We start from the raw sequence: 7,610 nt of genomic DNA, 5'->3' as shown, positions 1-7,610 counted from the left end.
TCAGCTCAGGGTGGGCAGGACACGCCCTCTCTGGTCAGCCCCACCCTCTGGCAGAGCTTCAGCTTGGGAGGACCTGCTGAGCTACACCAGGCTGTATTGTAAACCTGGTCTTGTGTTCTTAGCAAACTGCTTCACTTGTCCATATAAATCCAAGGTAGATTAGAAAGATTTTAGATGTTGAGCTAGACTATTGATTTGGGGATTTTGCACTAGCAACCTGCAAGTACATGTTCTAATGATTCTGTCTTCTAAAAACCACACCCAGATTTAAGTAGTACTTGTGGAATGTCTTCAGAGTAAAAGGGACTGTACTTTTATAGACTTTGTTTTATAACATGAACAACCCGGACAGGGTCACAAATGGAACTGCCTCACAAGTGACAGAAGACAGGTGAGAGGCATATAGCAACAGGTCACATAGATGGTAAGAGCAACGTTGATTCTCCAACCCCCGAAAAAATTCCTCAAGGAACAGAAAACTGAATTTTGAAAGTAAAATACTATCATATAAAGAAATAAGATAAATAGTCCTCTTCATCAGGGTTTCAAGATCTGACTCCAGAATTTTTAGCAGGCTATACTGAATCCTAGCACAGAAAAATCAGATGGAATAGTGGTAAGTAAGTTTCAGAAAAACTGCAGTAATTCCTCCACTTGTAAGTGGACATACACTCACCTATCGAAGGTGAAAGTATACGGCATTCTGGAGAAATTCGGAAGCTCCCAGGCTCCGCTTCTGGATGACAAGGACACCGACAGCTTCGAAGCATGCTTCTAACTCAGTCACCTGCATCCTTACACTGCAGGGGGAAACAGAGGCTCTCAGTCATGAGCAGAGATGTTCCTGTCATGTTTCACAGCCCGTGACTCGGGGACTCAGTGCCCTGCAGCAGCCCGGCCCCAGGCGAGGACATGCAGCGTGGTCCCCCAAAGCAGGAGGTGCACTGTGCTTGAGAAAGCCCATCCCCGAGGGGGGCAAGAGGGGCTGGTGGGTTTGTGTGAACCTATAAATGCTCACAGAAATACACCTGCCTACATTCAAGTGATACAATTAAGAGTAGCAGGCTATTTAACAAAATTTCAATTGTCAGTGGAAATTTTACCATTCCTTTCCGCTTGTCCCCTGCACTCTGAGACAGGCTTAGGCTCTCTCACACCTGCAGCTCTGATGCAATAGTTGTAAAGTCATTTTACTTTGCTGCAAGTGTCCTCGCTCCCCGTGTCGCTGTGAATGTCCTCCCTAACACACTCAGATGTCTTCCTGGATCTCTCCCTGAGTTCCTTGCTCCTGTTCCTCAGATCCTAAGATAAAGGACAAGTGAAGACACATGACCAGAAAAGGCACCGTGGACTTGAACAAAGTCCTCTGTGACCCCCTAACTGAGCACTGCCCACACCTTAATTTTGATTCTCAAAGTTCTGCCTAGGGTGATGCCCAGACAGCAGAGTCCTGGGTAATTAAATGCTGTGTGGCTTGGGCAAGGGGACAGGTGCAGGAGCTGGTTCTGGAACTGGGCCCCTCCTCACCCCTGCTTCTCTCTCTCCGGAGGCCCCGCTGCCAAGCCCCCAGGCTCCCTGATCTTCTGTCCTTCTCTTCTACTCTACTCCAAGCCCCTTTCCTCTTCCTTTATTCCCTAATTTTCCCCAGCTGGAGTGATTTTTCAATCACAGAATCTGAAAAAATTTCCTGGACCTGAAAAAGAGGTCTCCAGAAGTCAATGCCCATATGCTGGTTCCTGAAGAGAGCCCCTGATTAGGGGGACCCTCACCAACACTCACGGGGCATCAGGCATGTTGCAGGGTCGACCACCCACAACAAGTATTTGCTGTGACCCCAAGGCACGCACAGCATCCCTGATCACAAAAATGTATTTGGACCACTTATCAGTTATTAAGAAGCAAAAATAAAAAAAAATTGCCCATGTTTCTTACTAAAATTATTTATGAGGTGGGAAAATTAATTGTAATAGAATAGAACAAATTTGACTCCATATTAGATGTGTTCCTTTGGCTTTAAACCTCTGCCCTGTTTTCTAGGCTCAGACTTGCTATCTCTGGACCTTTTGTAAAAGAAAGTTGCCTTTAGGCTGAAATATCCGGGAGAGACTATTCTCCGGGCTCTGATCTTTAAGGATGTTAGCTCTTCTGCACTTATATATAGATGGCAAGTTTTAAAACAGAGAATAAACTTTGTTTATTTTTGGAGGTTTTACAGGGGCACCATGATTTGACCCACATGGACAGCTGTAAGAACAAAGGACTCCAAGGACAAACAATTCATACAGAAAGAAGTTTGCAACAATCAACCACACCCCTGCCCCTTTTTAGTATAAAAGGAGACTGAATTCTGACTTGGGGAAGAGGGTTCTCCAGGATATCAGTATGCTATCTTCTGAGTCTGCCAGCTTTTCAAATAAAGTCACTATTCTTTGCTCCAACACCTCATCTCCTGATTTATTGGCCTGTTATGCAGCAAGCAGAATGAGTTTGGACTTGGTAACAAAAAGACTGCATTGGTGGTAGTATGTCTCCATTGTTTCCTCATTTCCAATATGTCACAACCTATCAATTTTAACAACACAACCTATAAACCTATGTTAGGGAATTGATTCTACGGAAACAAAGTTATTTCTACTCCTTCAAACCTTTTTTTCTTTTCTATTTTATTTTGTTTTGCTTATTGAAAAGAAAATAAAAGTGAAATCATTTTATTTCACGTATTTTTGTTACAACTACATATTTTAAATTCTACAGAAATATTTAAATTGCATTATAAAATTGTTCATATATTAATATAAAGGTATATACACAATCAATGCGGATTAGGAAAGGAATGGATATTTACTAAATATCCACTGCACATCCAGTCTTTTACAAGCATACCCTGGAATATAAACTCTAGAATCCAGGGGTCCCCCACCCACTTTCTCTCTGTCGAGTGCCTTAGTAATCAACAACCAAGGCACCATCATAGAGCCATGCGATCTGTATTTTAGGTATAAATGAGGAAATTATCTCATTCAATTCTAAAATAAAAACCTTAAAATAAATACTGAACTTATTTACAAACAAATAAAATTGGACACAAATAAGTACAGTTCCTTCCCCAAGCTAATAACTGGTAAAGGCAAGTTTGAGCTCATCTGCCTGATTCTAAACACCAAGGTGGAAAACACATTTGATTGTGGAGGGTCCAGCAGCAAAGCCTATCACCCTATCTTTATTCAGATCTAGCCTTAGACAGCATGAGACAGCACCCCATTCCTATGGAACTCGAGGGCTAATGATAACACAGAGGATTTTATATCCAGTAATTTCTTAGGTCTCATTTATATAAAGTGTCAGCAGGTCAGCGAAAAAACTCTAGGAAATATGAGTGGGTCCAGAGCTTTTTGCTGATTAGTAACTTTATTTATCAGAACAGAGTGACCTTCCCATGAGAGGCCACATGGACATAAACTAAAGGAAGGTGAGCAATGAAAACTAGCAAGACCCTGGAACTCAAGCAAGAAGGATCACTGCCATCCCCCACCAAGTTGCCTCTTCACCTGTGTGGACACGATGGCAGATGATCCAGGTTCTTGTCCAAGTTACAACATCATGGATTCTCAACCATAAACAGTTACGACTCTATGCTGTCTTAAGTCCTTCCCAACTCAAATATGATGACACCAATATCTCAGCAGAATGTCTATGTCTCCACTTCCTCTCTTCTGTTAGGAGAATAATTCTATGGCCACAAAGCAGAAATCCAACTAAAAACACCATGCATGAAGCCAGGTGAAAGTCTGCGTAAGACACTTTGCTCCATGGTCAGTGAATGAAAACTCAGAATAAGTGGTTCTCCTTCCTCAGTAAGTGGGAGGTAGCCTGATTTTGTGTGTGTGTGTGTGTGTGCGTGCGTGTGTGTGTGTAAATCAAATACAATGAATTCTGGGATGTGTACAGTTTTTTTATGTTACTGTCAATTCATGAGGATGAGACAACCTTTAAAGTAATTTGAATCTAGTGTTCTGAGATATTCTTAGGCTCTTTTGGTGGAGGAGGGGAAAAGGGAAATGAAAGGAGGAAAGAAGTAAATGAAGCAAAGGAGTAAGAATACTGCTAGTGAAAGGCAAGACATCAATTTTGTTCCTACTTGCATCACACACAAATTAGGGACTGGCTTTCCCCCAATGTCTTGTCGAACACTGAGTTGCAGAAGAATAGGCAACAGCCCATTTCTCACTGAACTTGTGACAGTACGTGGCATCTTATAGACACAAATCATTTACCCTGATCAAACACTCTAGCAGCAGACCATAATTCTCCTATTTTGAGACACAAGAAAACAGGAGTTCAAAGCAGGTATATAACTTGACAAAAGTCAGAGAACCAGTAAACAAGAGAGGATGAATTCAAACTCAGATCTGAATGCAGAGTCTGCTCTTCTCACTCCCAGGACTGGAAAATCCTTAACACACAGGCTTCCCAGCTCCCCTGCAGTTTTCCTGGCACCAAGGATTTCCCATGGTGATGGTCTCCAGTTCTCAAAGTCACAGCACTCTGTGCAGCCAATGGCCTCCATTGGACCTTGATCATCTACCTGTCATGTCCAACAGGCTTCTCCATAAAGGCAGGAATGCTGGCTTTCAAGTGAATAAAAAGCCATCCCTGGTCTTACCTGGGCTCTTAGGAGGCCTCTCCAGCCCAAAGACAGCCATGAAACTGCTCAGAGTTTGTACATGAGCCACACTACCTCTCTCCATCAGTCTCCCCAAATATACTACTTAGCTATGACCATTTTGATAATCTTGGAAACAAATTTTGAAAAACAGAAAAGAAAGGATTCTGGAACAAGTATTTAATACTTACAATTTTAAATGACAAGTTACAAAGTGAGTATTTACAAACCGAATCTGCCTTCCTAGGTGTCAGTTTAAAGAGTTAAAAATATAATAGCAAAAAATTCTCACTTACAAAATTAACTAAAACATAAACAGTAATCTGGGCTAAACTCAAAAATAATGCCCATGTTCTACATGGAGAAAACTACAGGACTGTACTGAGGGGTAAATAAGAGATGTGAATGTAGAGACATCAACATATTGCATGGAGGAAAGCAGTTTTGTAAAGATGAATGTTCTGCTAAAGATAATTCAAAACTTACTAAAAAATCCTATGAAAACCCTTATCTGTTTTTTTTTTTAACTTGAACAAAGTATTTTAGAATTCTTCAGGAATAATAAAGTCATAATACTAGCCAAGAAAAATTGGGATGGAAGAAAAGAATCAAAAAAAAAAATCACACTGTCAGATATTAAATAAATTTTTACAATATGTAATATATAGCGCTTGAGTAAGAAATTAAGATTGACAGAAATAAAGCATGAGCTCAAAAAGAGACTCTGGTGTATATAAGTATTTTGTACATGTGGGATTTCAAATCAAAGAGCAAAGTATGAATTCAATAATTGTCCTGGGACAATCAGAGAATCACCTGGAAAGAACAAATTATATTCCTGTCATAATGACCACAAGAAAAATTACAGATATTGATGTAAATGTTAAAAAGTACTAATAACAGCAAATACAACTCTTTGCTCATATTAATTCAACTTCCTCTCACTATAACAAGTACTACTATCATCTCCATCTTAGAGATTAAAAAACCTACAGAAGAGATTTGTACCATTATAAGAAAGTATTTCTAAAATAATACCAAAAATAAAACCCAAAAAGAAGACATTTACTATCTTAAATATATTTTGGGCCACAACAAAAGTAAACCTACTGAACAAAATGAAAGGCAAGAAATGACAAGATAAAGCTGTGTGATACATGTTGATGAAGTCAAGGGGTTAATGTTCATAACATACAAAGAGCTGTCACAATGCAACAAGAAGCTCCCTCACATAAATGTTTGCGAAGGACAAAAGGGATCATTCACTTTTTAAAAGTCAGATGGCTAATAAGTGAAAAATGCTGAATACCTCACTGGTCATCAAATGCAAACTAAAACAATGAAAAAGCACTTTTGCTCATCATGTTGGCAAATATTTTTAAAAGTTATTCTAGCTAGTGTCCATCTGTGAGAGAACAAACTGTGAGCAACGTGTTTGGAGGATGACATGTCAATGGATATGTAAACTCTGAAAAACGTGTGTACACACAGACTCAACTCCACTTCTAGGAAGCGTTTCGTTTAGAAAAAAATCAGTTCAAAAAGATGTACTCATCAGGATATTTTCACAGCACTGTTTACAATGGTGGGATGAAAAGCTGAAGTGAAATCAAATCCAGTGATAGAGAAATGTTTACATAAGTAATTCTACATCTTTTCATTCCCCACTGGAGAAGCAATTTCTAGAGTCACTTGAAAACAGCCTGTGATGAAGGTAAATGTCACATCCAGGGACTAAATTTCCAGAAGCCTTAAATAAAGGAATACTCATACGAGATCACAGGAATATTTACAGAAGAAGGATGCCAGTCAAACATCTTTTCTGACAGTGGAAAATGGAGAAAACTCAAGTATCCACCATCAAGACGACGAAGCGGTAAAACACGGCGAGCTGTGTGCTCTGATGGGGCCGGCGTTTCGGAGTGGTCCAATTCCTTGTCTACAGCACTCTCCCAACAAAGTTGTCCTTGCACAAGAGAACACACCTGCACATCAGGGGACCCCTCCACTCTATCTGAAAGGACCGGATGATTATGGAGTGGGAGGACGTCTATGATATACCCCTGAGTGAATAAAGCGATCTGCATAAAACATATATTATGGCCTTATTTTTCAATAAAGCATATATACACACACATATACATAGACTTCTCATGTACGTGTATGTATGTATGGGTATACATATATATGTCATAGGCATAAATGTCATGAAATATATACACCACATTGTCAACAGTTTCGCCCTCAGGAAAAAAGGGGAAGGGATGGAGGGGCCTTTAAGTACCACCACAGTTCTCTTTTCAGTATTTCAGTTAAGTATACTTGGAATTTAAAAGTTTATTTAAGTCCGAAGTAAAATGGACGATGCCTCCACAAGACAGAATGCTATACTGGTCATTAAAAATCATGCCAGGGGAATTAGAATATTGTAGAAAAACATATAAAAAGCAGAATGGAAAATGGAGGTCTCCACAAAGTAAACAGGCACAGAGTGCTCACTGGTTTTTATGAGAGAGTTGATACACACTGATGTAAAGAACAGAAAATAGATGTTAAAGTGTTAATTATTATCTCTGAGTAGTGGGATCAGGATAACCTCTTTTGCCCCTTTTTTCAGACTTATTATATTAAATACACATTATTTTTCATCTGAAAAAAAGCATTTTAAGATGTGTAGTACCTCACATTGGAGAAAATACACGAGTACATATAGAAACAAGTAACTAGGAGACACCGCAGTAGCGCCACACAATGTAGAACGGGTGATCCTGATTAACACCGCACAGTTACATAAGGACCCACTAAGTGAGAGCACCTGCTGTAACAGGGCATGGCCCCCTTCTATTTGTCAGTTGTGTCTTCAGGGCTGAGGCAGTTCTGAGCACGGCCAGTGTCAGTGCTGGTGTCTGGATGGATGTCACTGGAGGTGAGGGCACCTGCAAGCCGA

The sequence above is a fragment of the Camelus dromedarius genome, chromosome 35, assembly GCF_036321535.1.
Source record: "Camelus dromedarius isolate mCamDro1 chromosome 35, mCamDro1.pat, whole genome shotgun sequence".
Taxonomy (NCBI): domain Eukaryota; kingdom Metazoa; phylum Chordata; class Mammalia; order Artiodactyla; family Camelidae; genus Camelus; species Camelus dromedarius.
Note: the sequence above shows the minus strand (reverse complement) of the source record.